This window comes from Carettochelys insculpta, chromosome 1 (assembly GCF_033958435.1).
Source record: "Carettochelys insculpta isolate YL-2023 chromosome 1, ASM3395843v1, whole genome shotgun sequence".
In the NCBI taxonomy this organism is placed as follows: domain Eukaryota; kingdom Metazoa; phylum Chordata; order Testudines; family Carettochelyidae; genus Carettochelys; species Carettochelys insculpta.
Window position 1 is genome coordinate 338,414,638 of NC_134137.1, and position 24,865 is coordinate 338,439,502.

The 24,865-nt window shown below is 46.5% G+C and overlaps 1 protein-coding gene, 1 long non-coding RNA gene and 1 pseudogene across 4 annotated transcripts in view; 1 reads left to right on the plus strand and 2 right to left on the minus strand.

Moving 5' to 3' along the window:
* Positions 1–12,495, minus strand: part of POT1 (protection of telomeres 1) — a 166,747-nt gene extending 154,252 nt beyond the window's left edge. For all 3 annotated transcript variants that reach the window (XR_012643941.1, XM_074984120.1, XM_074984119.1), the window contains exon 1: positions 12,451–12,495. The gene's annotated coding sequence lies outside the window, so the exon portion shown is untranslated. The remainder of the gene's footprint in view (positions 1–12,450) is intronic.
* LOC142019209 (zinc finger CCCH domain-containing protein 13-like) lies at positions 9,052–9,836 on the minus strand (annotated as a pseudogene).
* A 5,450-nt stretch (positions 12,496–17,945) lies between the features above and the next one.
* On the plus strand, positions 17,946–21,325 carry LOC142007467 (uncharacterized). Its single transcript, XR_012643942.1, has 3 exons — positions 17,946–18,063; positions 18,200–18,250; positions 20,407–21,325. It is a non-coding gene; the product is annotated as an uncharacterized LOC142007467 (long non-coding RNA).
* Positions 21,326–24,865: the final 3,540 nt, after the last annotated feature.

Genomic DNA, 24,865 nt, shown 5'->3' on the forward strand with positions numbered 1-24,865 from the left:
ATGGTAACAGGTTATCCTTCTTTTAAAAAAAGGTTTCAGTACAAAACTATGGGTGCGTCTACACTAGCTGGCTACTTCAAAGTAGCCGGCACACAGTCGAAATAGTACATATCGCGTCTACAGGCGCCGTGAGCTATTTCGAAGTTGAAATCAATGTTAGTTGGCGAGACATCTAAATCACTATTCTTATATGAAGATGGGAATAGTGCCCTACTAGGATGTGTGTAGACGATCCACGTCCCACTACTTCGAAATAGTGGGGTCCTCCATGGCGGTCATCAGCTGAGGTGTTGAGAGACACTCTGTCCAGCCCCTGTGGGGCTCTATGGTCGCCGCGTGCAGCAGCCCTTAGCCCAGGGCCTCTGGCTGCTGCTGCTACTGCAGATGGTGGTCCATGCTGCGTGCACAGGGTCTGCAACCGGTTATCAGCTCTGTGGAGCTCGTGCTGTGCAGGCCAAGTGTGTCTGGGAGGGGCCCTTTAAGGGGCTTTGCTGGCCCCTTATTTCGACAGGGAGTGCTTGTGTGTGTGGATGTTCCGCATTTCCTTCTGGGCCGGCTCCTTTTGACTTTCTCCGTCACTACTTCATCGTTGAACGTCGATGGCACCAGCCTTCAACGATACGTGTTGAAGTAGCCTATTTTGATGTTCTTACGTCGAAATAGGCTACTTTGACATAAGCTGCGTCTACACGTGCACGCTACTTCGAAGTAGCGGCAGCAACTTCGACGTTAGGCGGCGAGACGTCGAAGTCGCTAACCTCATGAGGAGATAGGAATAGCGCCCTACTTCGACGTTCAACGTCGAAGTAGGGACCGTGTAGACGATCCGCGTCCCGCAACGTCGAAATTGCTGGGTCCTCCATGGCGGCCATCAGCTGGGGGGTTGAGAGATGCTCTCTCTCCAGCCCCTGCGGGGCTCTATGGTCACCGTGGGCAGCAGCCCTTAGCCCAGGGCTTCTGGCTGCTTCTGCGGCAGCTGGGGATCTATGCTGCAGGCACAGGGTCTGCAACCAGTTGTCAGCTCTGTGTATCTTGTGTTGTTTAGTGCAACTGTGTCTGGGAGGGGCCCTTTAAGGGAGCGGCTTGCTGTTGAGTCCGCCCTGTGACCCTGTCTGCAGCTGTGCCTGGCATCCCTATTTCAATGTGTGCTACTTTGATGTGTAGACGTTCCCTCGCTGCGCCTATTTCGATGTTGGGCTGAGCAACGTCGAAGTTGAACATCGACGTTGCCGGCCCTGGAGGACGTGTAGACATTATTGCTACATCGAAATAAACTACTTCGATGTTGGCTGCACGTGTAGACGTAGCCATAGTGTCCTAGTGTAGGCATAGCCTACAGGTAGCAAACAGTATAAAAACCGCTCTTTCACAGGGACAATGTTGCACGCAATTATCAATATAGAAAAAATAAAAATCTCAAGTAAATATTTTAGCAATGTGAAGTGCCTGACTTATTAGCAATGACAAAGATCAAATTGACCACCTGTTACTGTTAGCAATCACTTCACACATTTGGATTGCTTAAAAATTGCTGAATACAGTTGTACTTTTGGTTGTTTTTAAACTTTGCTTTTTTGCATTGCATTATTACTTGGGAAAATGCAGGTCTAATAACTATGATTTCAGCCAGATAACGTGGTCTAGAAGCTATATAAAGTTACCCAAAGAGATCTGCCAATACATTCAGTCTAGATCTGAAATCACTGCCCTTCTTGAGCAAACTGTGTAGCAGCATTGTGAGACAGTGGAGACACTGTATTTTTGCTTCCCTGGAGCTGACTCACCAGAAAGTTACCTTTAAGAACTAGAGGAACAGGTATTCTTTAAAAAATAAATAAAATGGCATTAAACTTTATAAAAGAAAAAATGTTAAAAATCTTCATGCTGTGCCTAATACTACATCATCATCATCATCATATACTGGGGGTATGCAGCGTTACTGTGACCATCTGAGACTGCATCTACACTACGAGATAAATTTGAATTTAAGGCATTTAGCTCAATATTTCCAAATGACTGTCTTCACTTTAAATACCATTAGCTTGATTTTCGGAGCACTAATATTGAGATTACAATATCGCTGTTACCTGACCAGTATAGCGTCAAGCTCAAATTCAGAAGTTCAATTATAGGCCAGCGTGGAAGCACCTTGTCTTAAAATCAAATTTACTAGCCTCCAGAGGTGTCCTACATCTAACCCACAGTGCTCCACTGTGGCCCCTGCTCTCCAGGTGCATTGGAATTAGGTAACAGTAAGACCATAAATTTCAAAGCGGGAGCAGCAAGCCTGTGGCTGTGGGCTCATGTTTGTACAAGAGCCTGAGAAATGACTTTCTTTCTTTGCAATTAGTGCTGTGAACGCATCTACCCATTATAAATAGCCCCAGCATGGAGTCGGTGGTTCTGACTCCACACTTATTTTTTTCTGTGCTGCCCAGAGCCAGTTGCTTCCCCACCACACCACCTGGTTGTTGTGGGGGTTGTGTTTGCATAAGATGCTGAGAAACTACTTTACACTTGTGCGCGAACCCTGCTCCATTCCCTACAGACACCATGCAATCAGGGTCTTTCCTGCGCTCATCAACATCACATGGGTAGCCCCGACCCAATAAAAGGACGTGCCTGCTGTTTGGTGCTGACCACCCTGCCAGGCATGGTGATGTCCCAGCTTGTGCAGTGGCTAAGACATTCGGGGGCTTGCTGCCACCAGGGGGAAGTCTCCCCAGCAGCTAAGATAGCCTTGGGGACTACTTCAGCTACTTCGACATTCCAAGCAGCTCTGCAGCCAAAGACCAACACCCCACCCCACAAATATTTTTGGGAGCTTGCTGTCCATTGCAGACACCTGCTGATTTGCTATTTCATTTATAAAATCTTTTTATCTAACATTTTCTATCAGTTTTCATGCTTTAACCCCCTCAGAAACATGGGGAGGAGGGGGGCGGCCTAGTTGAGATTCCTGTTTCCGTTATAAGTTCAGCGTATGATATTTCACTGCCATCACCTGTGTTGGCAATACCTGTCTAGTGAAGGGGAAAGTCAGAAATCTCTTTTCCTAGACTCGTCTATACTCTTTCTTCTAACTTTGAGAATACAGTCCAGGCCCCATATTATTTTCAGATCGGATGCAGTGATTGGAGGGGAGTCACTCCATGGATGGCGAGTCGAGAACACAGTCATTGCACAGAAGCCTTATAGTATACCAAAAGACATTTCACTGTCATCACCCAAGTTTGCAATGTCTGTGTAGAGAAAAGGAAAGTCAAAAATCTTTTTTCCTAGACTTTTTATTCTCTTTCTTCTAACCTTCAGAATATAGTCTGGTTCCCTGTATTAGTTTCAGTGATCAGATCCAGTCATGGGAGGGGGAATGCTCAGCAGATGACCAGTTGAGAATTCAGCTATAGAAGAAAGACATTTCTGCAAGCTTCTTTTGCCGTCTCTGAGGACACCCTACTTTTCCTTCCTTCCAAACGGGAAAAAAGGACATTTGCTTACCACAGGAAGGGAATGAGGAAAATGCAATGCTGGAACATGACCTCAAAGACCAGCAAGCATATTCAGAATGCTACAGGGATGAGGGAATTGTAAGAACATAACATAAGAACATAAGAATGGCCATACTGGGTCAGACCAAAGGTCCATCCAGCCCAGCATCCCATCTGCCGACGGTGGCCAATGCCAGGTGCCCCAGAGAAGGAGAACAGAAGACAATGATCAAGTGATTTATCTCCTGCCATCCATCTCCTGCCCTTGTTATGAAGGCTAGGGGCACCATACTTTATCGCTGGCTAATAGCCATTTATGGACCTAACCTGCAAAAATTTATCAAGCTCTTTTTTAAACCCTAATAGAGTCCTGGCCTTCACAGCCTCCTCGGGCAAGGAGTTCCACAGGTTGACTGTGCGCTGTGTGAAGAAAAATTTCCTTTTATTAGTTTTGAACCTACTACCCATCAATTTCATTTGGTGTCCCCTAGTTCTTGTATTATGGGAAAAGGTACATAATTTTTCTATATTCACTTTCTCCACACCATTCAGGATTTTATATACCTCTATCATAGCGCCCCTCAATCGCCTCTTTTCCAAACTGAAAAGTCCCAGTCTCTCTAGCCTCTCCCCATATGGGACCCTTTCCAAGCCCCTAATCATCTTAGTCGCCCTTTTCTGAACCTTTTCTAATGCCAATATATCTTTTTTGAGGTGAGGAGACCACATCTGCACGCAGTACTCAAGATGTGGGCGTACCATAGTTTTATATAGGGGAAGTATGATATCTTTTGTCTTATTATCGATCCCTTTTTTAATAATTCCTAACATCCTATTTGCCTTACTAACTGCCGCTGCACACTGCGTGGATGTCTTCAGAGAACTATCCACTATAACTCCAAGATCCCTTTCCTGATCTGTCGTAGCTAAATTTGACCCCATCATGTACTACGTGTAAATTAGGTTATTTTTTCCAACATGCATTACCTTACACTTACCCACATTAAATTTCATTTGCCATTTTGCTGCCCAATCACTCAGTCTGCTGAGATCTTTTTGTAGTTCTTCACAATCCCTTTTGCTTTTGACTGTCCTGAACAACTTGGTGTCATCTGCAAACTTGGCCACCTCACTGCTTACCTCATTTTCTAGATCATTGATGAACAAGTTGAACAGGATCGGTCCCAGGACTGACCCCTGGGGAACACCACTAGTTACCCTCCTCCATTGTGAAAATTTACCATTTATTCCCACCCTTTGTTTTCTGTCTTTTAACCAATTCCCGATCCATGAAAGGACCTTTCCTCCTATCCCGTGACCACCTAATTTACATAAAAGCCTTTGGTGTGGGACCGTGTCAAAGGCTTTCTGGAAATCTAGGTATATTATGTCCACTGGGTGCCCCTTGTCCGCATGTTTATTAACCCCTTCAAAGAATTCTAATAGATTAGTTAGACACGACTTCCCTCTGCAGAAACCATGCTGACTTTTGCCCAACAATTCGTGCTCTTCTATGTGCCTTGCAATTTTACTCTTTACTAGTGTTTCTACTAATTTGCCTGGTACTGATGTTAAACTTATCGGTCTATAATTGCCAGGATCTCCTCTAGAGCCTTTTTTAAATATTGGTGTTATATTGGCCGTCTTCCAGTCATTTGGTACCAAAGTGGATTTAAAGGATAGGTTACAAACCACTGTTAATAACTGCGCAATTTCACATTTGAGTTCTTTCAGAACCCTCGGGTGAATGCCGTCTGGTCCTGGAGACTTGTTACTATTCAGCTTATCAATTAATTCCAAAACCTCCTCTAATGTCACTTCAATCTGAGTGAGTTCCTCAGATTTGTCACCTAAAAAGGCTGGCTCAGATTTAGGAACCTCTGTAACATCCTCAGCCGTGAAGACTGAAGCAAAGAAATCATTTAATCGCTCCGCAATGGCACTGTCTTCCTTGATCGCTCCTTTTATATCTTTATCATCCAAGGGCCCCACTGCTTTTTTAGCGGGCTTCCTGCTTCTAATGTATTTAAAAAACATTTTACTATCGTTTTTTGAATTTTTGGCTAGCTGTTCCTCAAAGTCTTTTTTGGCTTTTCTTACTTCATTATGACACTTAATTTGGGAGTGTTTATGTTCCTTTCTATTTTCCTCACTAGGATTTGACTTCCACTTTTTAAAAGCTGCCCTTTTCTCTCTCACTGCCTTTTTAACATGGCTGTTTAGCCATGGTGGTTCTTTGTTAGGTCTCTTACTGTGTTTTTTTATTTGGGGTATACATTTAAGTTGGGCCTCTAGTATGGTGTCTTTAAACAGTTTCCATGCAGCTTCCAGGGATTTTAGTTTAATTACTCTACCTTTTAGTTTCTGTTTAACTAGCTTCCTCATTTTAGTGTAATTCCCCTTTTTGAAATTAAATGCCAGAGTGTTTGACCGCTGCGGTGTTCTTCCCAACACCGGAATATTAAAAGTTATCATATTGTGGTCACTATTTCCAAGCGGTCCAGTAACAGTTACCTCTTGGACCAGATCCTGCGTTCCAGTCAAGACTAGATCGAGAATCGACTCTCCCCTTGTGGGTTCCTGTACTAGCTGCTCCAAGAAGCAGTCATTTAAGGCATCAAGAAATTTAATCTCTGAATCCCGTCCTGAGGTGACATGCACCCAATCAATATGGGGATAATTGAAATCTCCTATTATTACTGTGTTTTTTATTTTGATAGCCTCTCTAATCTCCCTTATCATTTCAGCATCACTATCACTGTCCTGGTTAGGTGGTCGGTAATATATTCCTAATGCCATATTCATATTAGAGGAATGAATTGTTATCCATAATGATTCTATGGAACATTTTGATTCCTTTAGGATTTTTACTTCATTTGATTCTATATTATCCTTCACATATAGTACCACTCCGCCACCCGCACGACCTGTTCTGTCTTTCCGATATAATTTATATCCCAGTATGATAGTGTCCCACTGATTGTCCTCATTCCACCATGTTTCTGAGATGCCTATTATGTCAACCTCCTCCTTTGATATGAGGTACTCCAGTTCACCCATCTTATTAGACAGACTCCTAGCATTAGTGTAAAAGCACGTTAGAAAACTACCACTATTTATATGTCCGCCTTTCACAGACGCGTTGGATTTTTTTATATGCGATTGTTTCACATCTGATCTTGCCCATATATTATTTCCCACGTTCCCTATCTGACTAACTTCTAGGGAATCCCTATCTATGGAGCCTCGTGTAAGAGAAGTCTCCGTCCGATCCAGGTGCTCCCCCGCACCAATCGGCTTTCCCCCACCTCTTAGTTTAAAAACTGCTCTATGACCTTTTTAATGTTTAATGCCAGCAGTCTGGATCCACCTTGATTTAGGTGGAGCCCATCATTCCTGTATAGGCTCCCCCTACCCCAAAAGTGTCCCCAGTTCCTAATAAATCTAAACCCCTCTTCCCTACACCATCGTCTCATCCACGCATTGAGACTCTGAAGTTCTGCCTGTCTATCTGGCCCTGCGCGTGGAACTGGAAGCATTTCAGAGAATGCCACCAAAGATGTTCTGGATTTCAGTCTCTTTCCTAGTAACCTAAATTTGGCCTCCAGAACATCTCTTCTACCCTTCCCTATGTCATTGGTACCAACATGTACCACGACGACCGGCTCCTCCCCAGCACTGCCCATAAGTCTGTCTAGATGCCTCGAGAGATCCGCAACCTTCGCACCAGGCAGGCAAGTCACCATACGGTTCTCCCAGTCATCACAAACCCAACTATCTATATTTCTAATGATCGAATCCCCCACTACTAAAACCTGCTTCTTCCTAACAGCTGGCGCTCCCTCCCCCGGAGAAGTATCCTCGGCACGAGAGGATACAACATCACCCTCTGGAAGGAGGGTCCCAACTATGGGATGGTTTCCCTCTGCTCCCATTGACTGCTCTCCTTCCCTGAGCCTTTCATCCTCCGTAACAGCATCAGGACTGTCAGATTGGAGGTGGGACAGCCCTACTATGTCCCGGAAAGTCTCATCAACAAACACCTCTGCCTTCCTTAGCTCCTCCAGTTCAGCCACCCTGGCCTCCAAAGCATGCACTCGGTCTCTGAGGGCCAGGAGCTCCTTCATCGAGCGCACACATACGCCACCCACCCACAGGGTAGGTAGTCATACATACTGCACTCGACACAATAAACAGGATAGCTCCCACTCTGCTGCTGGGCTTCTGCCTCCATTTCCTACTCTAATTATATATGAGGGTTAATTAAATGTTTCAGATAGAGGTTGTTATAAAGGATTTAGTTTAAGGGCAATAGAAGTCACTGGCTGCCTCCAAGCTCCTCCTCTAAACTCCCCTCTGAAAACTCCCTCCTGTTAGCACGGACCCTGTTCGCGAGCACCCGGTCGCAAAGCTCCCTGGTCGCTTACTAGCAGGGTTTAAGTGCTCGGCCTCCCTGATAGCTCCTCCCTCTGCCTACAGCTCAGCCGATCAGCACACGGTGGTTCAATTCAAACCTAATCAAGACTCTCAGCTTCCAACTGCCTGCCTGAGCACATGGCCTTTCAAACAAACACTCAGCTCAGCACTCCAAACAAACAAACACACACACACAAGCCCAAAGCCTCCAAATATAAGCAGCCACTTACCCCAAGGTGCTTTAGTTTGCTCCTTCCTTCTCCTCCTCCAGGAGAGCCTCTCAAAACTCCCTCCTGTTAGCACGCACCCTGTTCGCGAGCACCCGGGATAGGTTCCCACAATACACTACTGCAACAGGTGACATTTGACAATTGAGTGTTGCAGCCATAAGTCGACTTAATGAGGAGCACATGGGGAGGTGAGGATGGTCAAATCTGACCTCATGAATTCCAGAATTATGAAATCAATATTAATAAATTATAATTTATCTAGTAGCATAGGTGCAGCCTGAGTTTCAGGATATCAGTGAGACAAGATGGATGATATAATATCTTTTACTGGACCAACTTGTGGTGAGCAATACAGACTTACACAAAGCTCTGCCAGAGTTCAGAGATAGGTACACAGAGTATCAAAGCTAAACACAAGGTCAAACAGATAATTCAGCCCACACAGATTGCACATACTCTAAGGGACCTTTCCCAAAACTGAGGAAGAGGTATCTGTAGCATGAAAGTTTGTCTCTCTCATTAACAAAAAGTTGGTCCTTGTCTTTCTAATATATGACAGTTTCAGGGGAAAGGGAGGAATCAATATTACAAATCTTTGATCCTAGAAACATTTCTGCATATGCTTCACACTACATGTGGTAAGCCAGTCAACTCTGTCTTCTGTGTCTGGTTCTTTGTAATCCTGTTTATAGCTATTACCTTGGGCCCTAATCCATTCTTAAGCAGGCCTGTAAGTATTTACAAGACTGGGCCCCAAAAAACTGTAACAGAAGCACAAATAAAGACACGTTGACTACTTTTTAAATCAAATTATAAAATGCAATGGGAAAAGGAACTAAGATGATGAAACAAAACACAAATCCTACTTAGCAAATCTTCTGAATCTTAGGATTGTCTTTCCCTTATTCACATTATCACTAATTAATGAGATACAGAAATTGATCCATGGCAGTGGCTGGGGAGCCTATGCTGGGTGGCCACATGCACGCAGCAAGAGGGCTGGCATGGAGGTGTTCTGCTCCAGGGGTTAGCCAAGACATGCACACTGGAGGAGATTTAGATTTTCTTGGTGAAGGGGAAGGCGATAATTTAGATTTAACCACCTCTGGAGAAATCTCCTTTTTAATGACTATTTCCTCTCGCTTCTCCATGTGTTCCTGTTCAAGCTTCATGAGCTCTCTCTGAATCTTTGGACATTTCATTTCCAAAGACAGCTCATGTTCATAGTCATAATTAACTTCTCCATTATCAGAGACTTTTCTATTTGTTTCCCAGTCTCCATATTCCTCTTTACTTTTCAGAATCCTCTCCTTTGTAATTTTGATGTCTTCTTTCTCTATATGCCTTCCTCTTGAACACTCTTTCCTAACGGGAGAGGATGATTCCTCTGTATTTTGCTTCTGTGGTTCAGTTTACACATCTGGACACTTGCTCTTCATTCTCTTCCGAAGATGCCCAGTGGGCCTTTCTGGTGACCTTCTATAACTGCTGTCATAGCCTTTACCTCGCAAAGAAGGGCCATGTATGAATCTACATGTGTTCCCATAGAAGCAGCTGCCTGTCTTCAGCCAATTACAGCACTGTGACTCTGCAGTACTTCTTGTACTGGGTCCAAGCCTTTCAAACACCTGTGTCTTTGGAATATGCTATTGGATATAGCCTTGGTATTTTCTATTGTGAACTTCCTTCTAATTTTTAACATTTTGCATGACTGCTCTTTCCACTGCCTGCCTGCTCCCCACCACCTTCCCTGCGCTGCCTGGGGCAGAGAGGGTGGGAGGGGCAAGGGGAGAGTCCTTCTTTTGGGCCTGCATACAGAGCGAGATAGGGAAAAAGACAAGAGCACAGCATGCTCCAGTCACTGATCAGCGTTGCGCAGACATGGGGGCCGCCAGAAAAGTAGCGCAACCAGAGAGGTGTGGACGTTTGGGTAGCAGGGTGAGTGAGGGGCTCTCTGTGGCTCCCTGCCCTGCTCATGCTGAAATAATAGAAATAAACTGAGTTGGTTTAATGGCCAGTTCCCTCCTACAGCCCTGATAGCCATTAAGCCAATTAAACTCAGTTCTGTTATTTCAGCGGTGGTACGGAGCTGCAAGAGGAGTCAGCAGCAGCAGCATCCAGAGCCGCAAATGACTCCTTAAAGAGCATCCAGAGCCACAGTTTGCTGGCCTGTCTCAGGCCATGTATACACTTACAAGCTAAAACAGCACAGCTGTCCTGATATGGTCATGCCACTGAAAGACTGCCCTTGTAGTGATGTTATGTGTTTTACAAGCCTGAGCAACAGAAGTTTTACCAACATAAGTGAAATTGTTTTCTTAACACAAGTAGGTTTTGACTGCAAAGATCTAAATACATTTTAGCCCTAGTTTGTCCAAAACCACTGGAAAACATTAGCAGCCTCCTAATATCCAGCTTTTTACATTCTTAACGAAATGGCAACCACCAGAGTTCTCTTCATTTTACTGCAGGTTACATCAACTCTACCAAACAGTAATTTCTACATTTCTTATAAGTGTTCTCTGCAAACTTTGTAACCTTTCGTCTGAAGCAATTTGTAAGCCGATCAAAAGACAAACAGCAGAAAAACCTCCTCACAGCAGCTGAGTGGTGAGTAAAGAGTAAAGCAGTAAAGAATAACCAGTGAAGACAGAATAGAAGAATCCATAAAGACCATTAAGGACTTTCATATAAAAATCAACTACATTTATACAAGAAGCATATTGATGGTTCAATGATGGATGCTCTAGTCTGGATAGAGTCCACAAAGTACAATAGTTGGAAGGCTCTAAAAGACAGAGATGGGAGGGAACATTTATTAGACAACTGAACACAGACAGACAAGAAGGGACTCTTCAAACCACAGGGTGGAAACAGAGCTTCTAAAAGAATTCTCTTCAAGGTGTTACGAAAAACGTGGACATCAGCAAAAGCCAAGTCCATTAGCACAGACTGCCTGATATCTGGCCAATGTAATTTCTGCCTATATTTCAGCAAAATTTGGGACAAGCTGAAAGCTTTAAATTCCCTCATAAAATATGCCACTTTAACAATAATGTAAAATTTGTGGTTTCAAACTATAGTTTTGAAGTACATGCAAACAGAGCACAAAACAGTTTACAGTCCTGACTACACAGATGTTTATCTTTATGCATGTAAATATGACACTAAGTTTATTCGGACAACTCATATGCAAAAAAATAACTATTGTTGTTGGGTTTTTTGCTTAATGTATTTGTGCCTGTAACATTATGTATTAACAACTGTAGGGTATCCACGTGCAAGGCAATTGGCCATGGAGCAATATAAAGAACTCATTATCTTATAAAGGCCTTGTAAGCTGCTTTTGCAGAATTTCAAGTCTGTATCTAGCCAAGGGGCTAAGAACATTCTTATCTCAATAGCAACCATAAAAACTCCCTTATATCTTTTCACCCCATGTTATCATTTGACATGGAAAGTTCTGAGCAGATTTTTTGCATTTATGTGATGTCATTCATTTCAAAGAATTTCAAACTTATTTGCTACTTGTGCAACACCTGTAAAGTTCTGGGGTGGGAGGCCATTGACGCACTGGCAGTGAGCACGTGAACTAAGGTACAAAGAGTTCCATGGGATCTTTAGTGTCTGCTCATAACAAACAAGAGCTCATTCTGTAAAATGAGCACCACTGAAAGTGACAAATGGTGAAATGAAAGGATCTCAAAATGAAAAGACAAGGCTGAGCTGATCCTTCCAAGCTGTAACATTTTGCAGATAACCTAGGCCTGCAAACACACAGAAGTTAAACCTTTGCCTCTCTAAATGAAGACTCACTCAGGGAGAAACCAACCGTAATTATACAATGAGAAGCATCTTCTCTAGTGCAGGTACCAATCAATGATGCCAAGTCTTTGAGAGCGGCTGAGAGCGATGTTTATATTTAGAGCCCGTTATGAAGCCAGGGGCAGTGGTTTACTTCAGCCCCATTCACAACCCTGCCAGCTAGGACCGGAAGGAAGGTCAGAGGGCAGGGAAAGCTCTGCAGAGGGGCTCGCTGCACAACGGGGGACGGAAGGCTCCGGGCTCGTGACCAGAGCGCAGCCCCCGCCCCCGCCCCCGCCCCCGGGGACAGCACGGACGGCTGACGAGGGAGGCATCTTAAAGAAAAAACCTGGATCTGCCCCGCCCCCCAGCCTCGCCCCAATCCCAGGACGCTGCAGCTGAAGCGAAACCCGCCATCGCTGCGCCCTGCACAGTTCCCCCCTTCCCATTATCACCCTCCCCACCCCGCAGCCAGGCGGGACCGCGGTGCCTCTCAGCCGGCGGGCAGGTACCTGGCACAGGGCAAAGAAGGCTGCGCGCCGCAGGCTCAAACTCAGTCCCCCATCACGTACCTGTCACTGCGCATGTCACCGAGCTCTGAGCATGCGCCGTAGCAACCGTAGAAACAGCTGCCCCGCCCCCAACTCCCGAGCGCCTTGTGCCTGCGCAGTGGCACTTGTGGGAAGCTGTGGCGTGGCGTGTTGTTGTCGGCGGGCGCGCAAGGCCTGGGGCGTGTGAGGACGAATGAAGGGTTGCGGGGAGGACGGCAGCGGGCCGAGGGCAGCAACGGCGGCAGGAGGAGCGGGCGAGCGTCCCTCTTCCCCCCGCTGGCTCCAGTGTCCAGCGGAGCGAGATGTAAACCAGGGGAGGCCAGTGCCCCGCCCCGCCGGCTCCGCTTTGGCCCTGAAACGGGCTGGGGGCCTAGGGCAGAGCCAGCAGCTGCAGCGGGGGAGGGCAGGGGTCTGGCGGGGAGGAGACGGGCTGGGTCTTGGGCAGAAGGGGGAGCTGAGGGTTACCCTCTCCTTGGGGACTACGTGTCACTCATTCACTCCTGGCTGGTGCTGGGCAGGAGAGCGGGTGGTGTATGATCGTGCACAGGCGAGACTAACCGTTAGCCTCTAGCAGGCAGCTTTTTGCAGGAGTCCAATATGGGGACAGTCGGGTTGTTCAGGCCTGGTGCACTTCCCAGCATCGTCCCCTCTGTTCTCTCTCTGCTTCGTGCCCAGGCTTAGGCATTCTTGATTTGCTTAGGTGTACAATTCATAACCCTTTTCACTGCACTGCTGTGCCCTTCCTAGGGCAGACATAGGTACACCATTAGAACTACCACCACCACTCCATCAGGCTCAGCCAAGCAAGCCTGTGCTCCCCTGTTGCGCGAGGGAGGGGTGAGGTTAAATATTATGAAAAACTACTTCATCAGGAGGATGGTGAAACATTGGAATGTGTTGCTGAGAGAGGTGGTGGATTCACCGTCACTCGAGGTTTTTAAGTCCTAGCTTGAGAAGGTCCTGGCTGGGATGACTTAGTTGGGGTTGATCCTGCTTGAAGCAGGGGGCTGGACTGGATGACCTCCCAAGGTCCCTTCCAGCCCTATGATTCTATGATATCAGGTCTTTTGTTGGCAGGCCAATAATATGTCAAGTATCAGAGGGGTTGCTGAGTTAGTCTGTATCTTCAAAAACAACAGGAAGTCCTATGTCATTTTATAAACTAACAGATGCATCTGATGAAGTGGGTCTTCTCCCTCTAAAGCTTTTGCTCCAAAATATCTGTTAGTCTGTAAGGTGCCACAGGACTTCTAAAAGTATGTCAGCCTCCCTCTCCCCCTGCCCCCCACTGTTCTGCCCAGCACCAGGAAACAAACTGCTCCTGCTCTGGGGGGTGGGACTAAGCACAAAAGCCTCAGCCCTGTCCTCTCCCCTGTTCTTGCTGATTGGAAACTGAGGAGTGGGCAGGCACAGCCCACTCACAACTAAAAGATCCCCCTGAGGAGTGGGGGGTCCATTAAACGGCATGGTCCCGAAGTGAATACAGGGGACAACTAATGAGAAAACAGGAATGGGTGTGGGAGTCAGAGGGCAAAAATAAGGGAGCCAGAGGGGAACGCTGAGCAGAAACCCCTGAGCAGCACCCACTTCCCTCTCCCCTGGTCTTGCAGGGATTAGGCAAGCTGGCTATGGCATTGGTCACCACCACCCCACCTGGACAAGAAAAACCTCTGTGGTGGCAACCACAGCCATGCCTTTGTTCCCTGACCCCTGCCCTACACACTCACCACTATCCCAGGGGCCAGCAAATAGAGTCGCCATGCGAGGCCCCCACCTACTGTTTTTGCCATGGCTGAGGAAAAGCACCATGCCTCCTCCTGCCCCCTGCTCCTCAGTTCAGGGTGCAGCCGCAGAAAGTGTTGCCCAGGCCACAGGATCCCATCCTCTCCCACACTGTGGTAAGGTCCTTCCCGCCCAGGAGCTAATGCAGTGGCTTCAGAAGCCCAGCTCCTGTCCCCTCTGCCCCTTCCCCCCTCCACGATGCTCGGGCCAGGAATCACAGCATGGACCCTCCCAAGGAAATGCCAGGGCCAAACAACACAGCCCTGGCTCCCCATGGACCAACTCCTCCTTCGCTACTGTGTCTGCCCCCAGTAAGCTCTCTGAGACCTCCCAAACCCCGTCCTAAGGGCCTGTTCTGCCACTCCTCCTCTGGCTGGACCCTTCCCCATCACCCACACGCACACCAAAGCTTCTGGCCTGAGCCCTCCACCTCTTACCCTCGCTCCACTGCCTGGCCTGAGCTCCCACACACACCAAAATCTCTGATGCGGTGTCTCCACTCCCACCAATAGCTCAAGCAAACAACAGTGAGGAACACAAAGAAATTTGATGAATTGCTCTGACTTCTATTACTACAAACTTCTTTTTACTTTATTTTCCAAAAATACACTAATTTAAATAAACCATATAGACCTTCCCTTTATTTTCAAAAAATGGGGGAAAAAAAGTCTTACTTGACCTACACACACGAGCAAGGCCAGGTAAATTTCCTAGTTGCTTTCATATTGTCCATTGTTCTTCCTATCATTGCTGCAGGGAAATTACAATTTGTCAGTTAGTTTTAGCTCTTCCAAAAATGCTACTGCCACAATCCAGTTCTACCTACTCTACTACTTATGGTGCCTACTCCTTCTACTGACTTCCAAGTACAATTTAAGAATTGTGGTGAATTTTCTTAAGATGTTTACCATAACATTCCTTTTCCTTGGTTATTAAATAAAAAATATATATGTGGGTATCATCAATGATAAACCTTATCTTCATAAGATTTTGGGCTATAGATCCTCCATTATCCTTATAAATCCCATTATTATTTTAGTTGCTGTTTTCCTAACTTCTGGAATTATAAATACACATTCCTCTATGTAATTGGCAAAGGTTTTGTTTGTTTGGATGGGACCATTGAATTGTGAACATCTTGCCTGAATTCACTCCACTTTAGTAGAATCCCATAGGCACAAATACCCAGAAGAGTCAAGATAAATAGAACCTCATTTTCCACCACTCATCTTCCCCTTCTGAAAGATACAAATAACGGGAGACACTTTTCCTTTCTAAACAAATTTTTAACAATATATCTTTTTTCATAATAACAACAAACAACAAAGAATCTTTCTATAACAACTATTCTATCTTATACTGAACATTAATTATATTTTCTTATTACCTTATTTTCTAAACATTACACAGAGCACATAACAGGATGGTGGGATTTCAAGATTGTGCAAGGTTCTAATTACCTTTCACTGCTGTTGAGGTACTTCCTTTGCAGGAGAACATTTCAGGCTTGCCATTGTAGTCCCCAGGCTGGTAACGCAGAATAAACTCCAAACACAAGAAAATACAAGACAATGGCTCTGGCATGGTCTTAAAGACCTTCACAGGATATAGATACTCAATATTTTTGTGATCAGTGAACATTTGAATGGGGAGGCATATACCATCCACATGGTGTTACTGCTCTTCAAAAGCAGCCATGATGGATAGCTCCTTGTCATAGATTACAGTTCAGTCTTGTGGGTGTTAACTGCCTGGAATAGAATCCACGGAGGTGAAAAACATTTGGTGGCATCTGCTGTTTTGGTAGTATGGTTTTGATTGCCTAACTGGATGCATTTAGCTCAATAATGAAAAGGTTGGATGGGTCTGGCAGGATTAACACAGATGCAGAGGTGAAGGCCTTCTAAAATTCTTTCAAAACAAGTTAGGATTCCAGCATATAGACAGGCAAAAAAAAAAAAAAAAGGATGGGGGTGGGATTTATAGAAGTGAGGATACCAGTTTAGAAAACCTTTTGATGAATCAAAGATGGAAATTAGCAAGCCATGGGAAACACTGGATGTTTTTGATGGTTTGGGGTATGGCCCTACCAGATTCACTATAAAATCTTGTATGCTTTTATAGGATACAACAGTGTTTCTCAAACCAGGGGCCCAACTCAGAGGTTTTGTTGTAGGGGTGTTGTGCTATTGCCACACTTAACTTTTATGACGACTTCACTACTGGGCTGGCCAGAGAATAGCAGCTGCTAGCCCGAAATCCAGCACCTAAAGGAGCACACAGATTTAAGGTTGGCAATACCATAAAATCCTACCCTTGTTTCTGTGTTGCTGCCTTCAAAGCTGGGTGGCCAGAGCGTAGCTGTTGTTTGCCAAGGGCCCAGCTCAGATGGCAGCAGCACAAAAGTAAGGGAGGCAATATCATACCATGCCCACCTTACTTCTGCAGTGCTGTTGGACTGTTGTGTGGAAAAAGGGTTAGAAGGAATCTAAGAGGACTCTGAGGGTGAGAGTGCCTGAAGTCTGCAGGGAGATACAAAAGGGGCACTGGCATTTCAGTGATACATAATCCTCAAGACATGGTGTTGTTTAAATGGAGCTTTGATGTGACAAAAATCTGTTTACCCTGTATGCGAATGCAGTGTTATAAAGTACATGACACAACATGATAGCCAGGCTTCTCCCCCAATCAAAATTAGTTCTTCTCACTCTTGTACCTCTGTTACTGTTTTTTTTTGAATGTATATTCACATTTATATAATGATTAATATATCTTTACATTCTACGTACTTATTTTCTTATACTTGCTGAAAGCTTTTTTAATATGAACAACTGAAATTTCCATTGGTTTGGATTTAGTAGACAGTTTGGGGACACAGCTAATTGCAGAGCCAAAAATGGAGACCTGATGTGAAAAGTTGGCTCACCCCTACTCTAGTACATCTCTAGAGCCAACCTACTCTGCCTCTCTCCTCACTTCATCATGTCTACAGTTCTCACTTTCTCAATACTGCTTGCTTTTGCTTGCTTGTCACAATATAAATTGTGATATTAAATCATAAATGGTCATATTATGGTATTACAGCAAAAAATCAAATTATTTCTCCCTCCCAATACTTACTTACTTTCTTTCTTTCTTCCTTTCTTTCTTTCTTTTTTAACTATACTTTTTCTCTAAAGTATATTGATCATACTTCGTGTAAAAGACACAATAAAAACATAGCTGAATAGTAAAGTATGGTTTAAGTAAAGAAGTTCTTTCAAGGAGATTCTTTTGGATATATTTCTTACAGTCATTTTCTTGATTGCCAACCTAATATAAGAACAGATTTATTATTGTGGATCTCCACCACGACTCACAATTTCTAGGTTTTATTTCCCTGTGGCAACTGGACTGCTTGGTTTCATGCAAAGGTAATATTAGGGCCGTTTTTTACCAACATGATGAAAATAACCCATTTTGGATCTGTGCTATTTATTTTCACTGCATGGATAAAGGATTTTACATTTACTAGGTACTGACTCTTCCCTGATTGCCTGCAGTCTTCAGTGCTCTCATCTCTCCAGTTACTTTTTGGTTTACTTCTTTCCTGTGTTTGCTAGCTAAAGGTGAATGGGAATTGGAATTTCTGTCCTGTGAAAAATGTTTTCATTTTTTTCATCCCAAATCAGAATGAAAAGCCAAAAACTCTAATTTTTGACTGTGTTTTGATGTTTGCTAAACAAAATACAATCCCAAGGATCTCCAGGTGTCTGGGAAATTGGGAAGTCCCATTCTCCAGCAATTCACCAGGTAAGCTGTGGGGGAACTGGGTATCTCAGAGAACCAGGGACACCTCTCTGCTTGGTTTTGATTGAAAGATTTCATGGAATTGACATATTCTCATAAAATATTTTGACTGCATTTCATCAGCGTTTTTATTCTCCAGATCCCTTCTGACATGTGATGATGTCTGCCTCTACACCAAAGCAGGATAGAGGTAGGCAGTCTAGGTCTGTATGTAGAACCTTTACTTCTGAAGCCACCAACGGAGATCAGAAACCTGGGGGTGGGCGAGGATTAAATTTCCAGTCTCAGTTTCAAAGTAAACCGTAAAATTTGTGACCTGTTCTACTGTTGAATTTAGAAAGAAACACCTCATAAAGGAAGGAAGCAATTATGCAGTTGGAAAGGAGATTCTTGTAGTGGCATTCAATCCAATAAGTCAAAAAAACTCTGGAAATCACAAAGTTAAACTGGGTTTACCTTTACATATCATTCAAGAGATATTTGATGCCTGAACTAAATCATAAAGCTGTTATCCTCTCCTTGAAAAGTCTTTCTTAAGATCCACATCTTCAGAAATGACTGTAAGAAATCTGCCAGCTAATGCTGAGTAGACACAGTAATTCACTTATTTATTTATCTATAGAATACATTCTGTAACATACACGTCAAACAATTTGGAACCATCAAACTTTGTGTATAGCTAATCTATATACCCATGCACTGTTACACATGCCTTCATTTTTCCTTCCCCAGTACTTTTCATGATGCTTTTAGCATTTTTTTGAAATTAGATTGTCAATTCTACTTACTATTTATGAAAGCTTAGAATGCACTGAATTTTGCATTGTGTTATCATGAACACAATTGAATAGGGAAGTGGGAATAACTCTAGCATCAGTACACCTGGAGAGCTTAAGAAACACAGCAAGATTCCAGCAGGCTGGGTTAAAAGGGCCTTTTCTCACTTTCAAATGTTTGGGTCACATAAATTCAATCTTAATTCTGAAATTTGTGGGGTCCTAATGATTGTGTCCTTGAAAATTCCTCTTCCTCCTCACCCTCCCAAAGTCACTGATAAGTTTCACATCTAAACTTATCCTGTGTTTTGGATTGGTAATTAACTATAACCAATGTGAACAATAGGTAAACAACTAGGCAGTAAGACCTTATACATAAGATCATTTTAAAGAATGCAACTGGCAGGAATGATGTGTGTACATACTTTAAGGCCAGATCTACATGGGCTTCCTCTGTTGACAGGCATGCCTGTTGGCAGGGTGTACCTGATACCACCTTGGTTGACAGATCATGTCCATACACAAAAGCGGCTCACAACAGTGAGCTGCTCTGTCAACAGAGAGCATCTACACTTTCTGGCTGCTCTGTCAACAGAACCAGTCCTGTAACCCAAGAGGGCAGGCATGCATGGAAGGAAAACCCTTCCTGGAATGCAGCTGCTGCTCACCTTTAATGGACCCTCCCCGACCCACACTCTCTGCCCATACGGAGGCTTGTCTACCTCTTGGAGGGAAAGCTGAGCTGTTGCAGGGCTCCTTGCTCTTTGAGAGAGACACAGCTCTTTCCAAACCCCACTGTACCTTACCTGACTTCTCACGCTTCCTCACACCCCTCCTTTCCTGACACCTAATCCCACTGACCCCACACCCTCCCTAACCCAACGCTCTTCCCCACTGTCCAACTCCCACCATTCCCAACCATGACCATGGCAGAACAGCCCCTGAGCACACCCAGGGCTGTGGAGCAGCTCCTGCTTTCTCTGCCACTGGCCATCACCAGTTTCTATGAGCACATTTGGGGAGACAACCTCCAGAGACAGCCTGCACAGCGGGCCCCTGATGGCATAGTGCCCCAGCTGCACCCACCTCCTCGGGTGCCTAGGCGGATCTGGCGGCACCCCATAAGCTCCTGATCATGGGACAATGCTGGGGTGACCAGCAACAGATACAGAATTTCAGGATGCGCAAGGACACATTCCTGGAACTGTGCAACTGGTTTGCCCCTGCCCTACAATGACATAACACCAACACACAGCCTGCCATCCTCGTGGAAAAGAGGGTTGCAATCACCCTCTGGAAGCTGGCCACTCCTGACAGCTACTGCTGCATGGGTCACCTATTCAGCATCAGGAGGTCCTATGTCAGGGCCGTCTTGATGCACTGAGGAAACCAGCCTGCTGCAGGCTGTGCACAGTGGGAGGGAGGCCGGGGGCACAGGGGGTTGGGGAGAGGTCAGGAGAAGGAGAATGGGATAGCGGATGGGAGCTGATGGACGTGGGGCTTGCTTTAGCCCAGGGGCCTTATGCCCCCCAGACCCTCACAGGCATGTCTTGTCTCTGACCCATCACAGGTGGTGTGAGTCACTGATGCCATCCTGCTGTGGAGGCTGATGCTGGATCAGAGATGTAGACGCCGTCATCGCTGGCTTTGACTACATCGGCTTCCTCATATGCTTCGGGGTACTGGATGGGACCCCCATCTCCATCCAGGCCCAGAAGCACAGTGCTGGATGATACATAAAGAGGAAGAGTTACCACTCCATGGTCATGCAGGCCCTGGTGCACCACCAAGGACAGTTCCTGGACATTTACGTTGGGTGGTCGAGCAGGAGCCACAACACCAGGGTGTTCCGGAACTCCAGCCTGTTCTGGAGAATGGAGGCAGGCACCTGTGTCACCCTCTGGGAGCTGGCCATTGAGGACATGCATATGGCCCTGTGCATCGTGGGCAGTGTAGCCTATCCATTTCTGCCATGGCTGATGAGGCCATGCACTGGGCACCTGGACCCCACCCAGGACCTATACAACTTGTGAGTGACCCAGGCATGGAATTCCATTGAACTCACAAGGGGACATTCAGGTGCCTCCTGCATCAGCTAGATGTGGGGGAGCACAACACTCCCACATATCATGGCCAGATATACAACCTGGTGGAGCAGAGTGGGGAGGACTTCCCCTAGAGATGGGTGCCAGAGGGCAGGTGCCCCTATGAGCACCGGGGTGCCGACCCCAGCCACCAAGCACATGCTGATGGTGTGCGCATCCACAAGGCCCTGCAGCAGCACTTTGCCCACAGGCCCCAGTGATCCTCCCCAGGTCACCTCCGGCAGGTGCCCTGGAGCTGCAGCCCTTCATCCTCCCCACCACCATCCCTCCCTTCCCCCAAACCCATCTCACAAGGAGGGATGCAGGTTTGGTGAATAGAAACAGTTTACTAACTAAAAACCAAAGGTGTGCATACAAAATAAATAGAACTATTTTCTAAACTGTACAAATAACTGTGTGCAAAAATAAACACGTGTTTTGAACTATACACAAAAGTGCCACATGTCCAACTATGAGGTGGGGCATGGGGAGGGAGCTTCCAAACCAGGAGCAGGGGCCCTAGTCAAGTGAGAGGGTAGACAGCATTGAGCCATGCCAGCTACGGGACCCTTTCCCATCCAGGGTCCTCATTGGGGTGCTGATGAGGCAGGGGGAATGGGGATGCTCAGACATGTGGGGAGTACTGTTGGGTCAGGTTTGGCAGGGAGGCCTGGGAACCCAGGGGCAGGGGGGGCTGGGAGACCCGGGGGGCAGGTACACCAGCCCCCTCCACTGCCCTCTGCAAAGCCTACAGCAGCACCTAGTGAACAGGCTCAAGGAGGACATGGTTAGGGGCAGCCGGCAACAGGGGTGGGAGGGAGGACATTGGTGGCGGCAGAAGGGTGGCAGCAGGGACCAGGGACTCAGTGCCCTGGGCCAGACAGGCCTCCACGAGGTCCAGGGCGCAGTCGACCATGGCCAGCCACCACTCAGAGGGCTGCTCCCTCCACTCCTGCCACTCCTCTTCCCTCCAGAGCCGATTCCGGGAGAGTTCAGTCTGCTCACAGATGGCAGCAGCGAGCAACCGTTGCCCCTCCTCATCCAGCCAGTGATGGGCCCTCCAAACACGGGCACAGCACACTGGTGGTGGGGTGCCCTTCCTCCAAGGTGCAGGTCCGGGTTCCAATGGATCTGACTCCTCAGGGGGTCTGCCTGTCTTGGCATGGGGGCTGTCGTGGCCCTTGGACTCAGGTGCAGCAGTATGGAGGAAAGTGGGAAAGGTGAGTCCTTCCTGATGCACAGCCCCAATGTCCAGTTCCCAGCCACCTATGAGCAGTACTGTCCCCACCCTCTGGGCCATGGGATGGGGCTGTTCTGGGTGTGCGTGCCCATGGCCTGTCCATGTAGGGCCCCACCATACAGGGATGCAGTGGTGTGATGAGGATGGGCCAGCCACAGACCCGCTTGCAGCCCAGCCTGACAGGATAGTGACCCGATGGAAGGGCCACAGAGGAGTGGTGCTGTCCATGGGGGTGGGTGCTGGGTCTCAGCTGCAGGCATGCCTGTGACCGGATGGCCACACCCTGTAGCAGGGTGTGTGGGGTATGCCCATCATCATAGGCAGCCTGCTCCCATGCATGGCAGGGGCTGGCAGCCTCCTTCCCGGGACCCTGGTGGTTATGTAGCCCATTGTGGGAATGTCAGCGGGCCAACAGCTATGTCTGCAGGTTGCCTGGGGGTCTGGGTGGGATACCTGGCCATGTGGGTTCCGGGCATGGGCTGTTCCAGTGGCGCTTGTGGTGCATCCACCCCACCTCACCGGCCTGGGTGTACATGCTCCATGGGGGACTCACTGGATGATCCAGCAAACTGGTCTGGGGATGCCCATGCTGATGGCTTGGCACTGGAGGGATCAGAGGAGAGGGCAATCACCAGGTTGCACTGGCTTGACTTGGGGTCAGAGGGTGCCTCAGCTGGCTTGGGTAATGATCCGGACTCCTGTTATACTGTCTCAGCTGGGGAGGGCCTCCTCCCCAGTATTGATGGCCTCCAGGATTGGGGCACCATCAATGCCCCTCAGCATCAGGTCAAGCTCCTTGTAGTGAGCGCAGGTGGGCACCTCCTTGCCTGATCTCCATTGGGCATCTCTGGCCTGCATGTAGCCTTTAATCTTCACATGCACCTGCTCAAGGATGCAGGTGGGGAGGCCATGCTCAACCAGGGCATGGTTGATGCACCCATAGCTAGGGGCATTCTGCCTTTTGGCACTCAGGTCCAGCATGAGCAGCTCCTTGGCCCAGAGAGCCAGCAAGTCCTTGATCTTGGGGCCGGACCAAGAGGAGCATGTTTTCTCACTCCCCAGGGGAGATCCTGGGATCCCTCACCTAGGTCCATGGAGTGGGGTAGGGCAGTCTTGAGTGGGCTGGGACATTATTTTATCCCTCTGAGGAGAGGCTGCTGGGGCAGGGTATCAGCTGCAGGTATGCCCGTGACCGGACGACCACATCCCATAGCAGTGTGTGTGGAGTATACCCATCACCCTCATAGCTGTCTGGCAGACACACCTCCAGCTTCCTGAACAGCACCTCTGAGGCTTCCTGTGCCTTTAAACGTGGATAGGTATCAAAGAGTTCAGATAACCAAATGGAGCACCACCTGGCTCCAGCTGGTTGGCGCCATGTGGAGGACCTCTCTGTAGACAGAAGAGGCTCTGGAGTTCCTACACATGCACTTTGTCAACAAAACAGTGTCAACAACAGCCTTATACCGAATCAGGGATGGGTATAATGCTGTTGCCTGAACATCCAGTCTTTGTCAATGAACTTTCGACGGCACGCTTTGGCCATGTAGATGATCTTCAGGTTTTGTCAACAAAAGCCTGGTTTTGTCGAGGAACCTTGCCCACATTGACATGGCCTAAATGTTTGAAATCTACTATAATTTTTCAATAATACAACATTTCTGCAGAGAGAGAACTGAAAACCAAAGTTCCATTCTTGACCTTGGCACTGAATTACTGTGTGACTTTTAATGAGTCGTATAGAGTCATTAAAGTCGTAAACTTTTGCTGGCTAGATTTTGGTTCATACATTGGTATTTAGGTACCTAAAGAGTGTCTATATTAAAAGGTGGGATTTTCAAAAATCCCTAAATGAGTCATTAAATAAGGTGTGTACTTCTTGTTGTGTAAAGCATTTGCTCAGTCCAGTAAAATGAAGATGTAAGTTTTGTAACTTTCTCCTGTAACTCTCTGTAAGCTTTGTAACAGTAGCTTTTTTTTTTTTTGTAGATGTAGCTTTGTTCTATATGGTTGTGTTTTGTTTTATGAGCTTTGTTTTGTGGCAGCTGCTGGGTCTATAGAGTGTTATAAGTTGATAAGAAATTGTTTATAGATACCATAAGTCAAAGAAATCCTGATTGTTCCTCTCTGTAAAAGAAATTGCTTTCTCTAAAATGAGCTTTCCTTTCTGTGAGTGAGGAAGATGTGAATGTGGCATGTGTGTGCAATGGAATCAGTCCCTGAAGCCAGCCTGTCTGGATGACCAGATGGTATAGTTGGTGTTAAGGGCTCCTTTACCTGCACATCTACTAATATAATATATGCCATCACGTGCCAGCAAAGCCCCACTGCAATTTCCATTGGCCAAACTGACAGTCTCTCTGTAAAATAATAAATGGACATAAATCAGACATCAAGAACGGTAATGTACAGAAGCCTGTGGGGGAGCACTTCAATCTCCCTGGACACTCAGTGGCAGATTTAAGGGTGACAGTCCTGAAACAAAAAAAAATTTTAAAAGTCAAATGAAGAGAGAAATCTCTGAGCTGCAATTTATTTGCAAATTTGACTCCATTAACCACAGATCAAACAGAGACTGGGAGTGACTCGCAGCTTACAAAGGCAGTTTCTCTGCTCTGGGAGCTCATATCTCCCCATTAGACTCTGACAAAGGCTCACATCCCCCTATCTGATCTGACTTGTTTTTTCCTCTTTTGATAAGTACT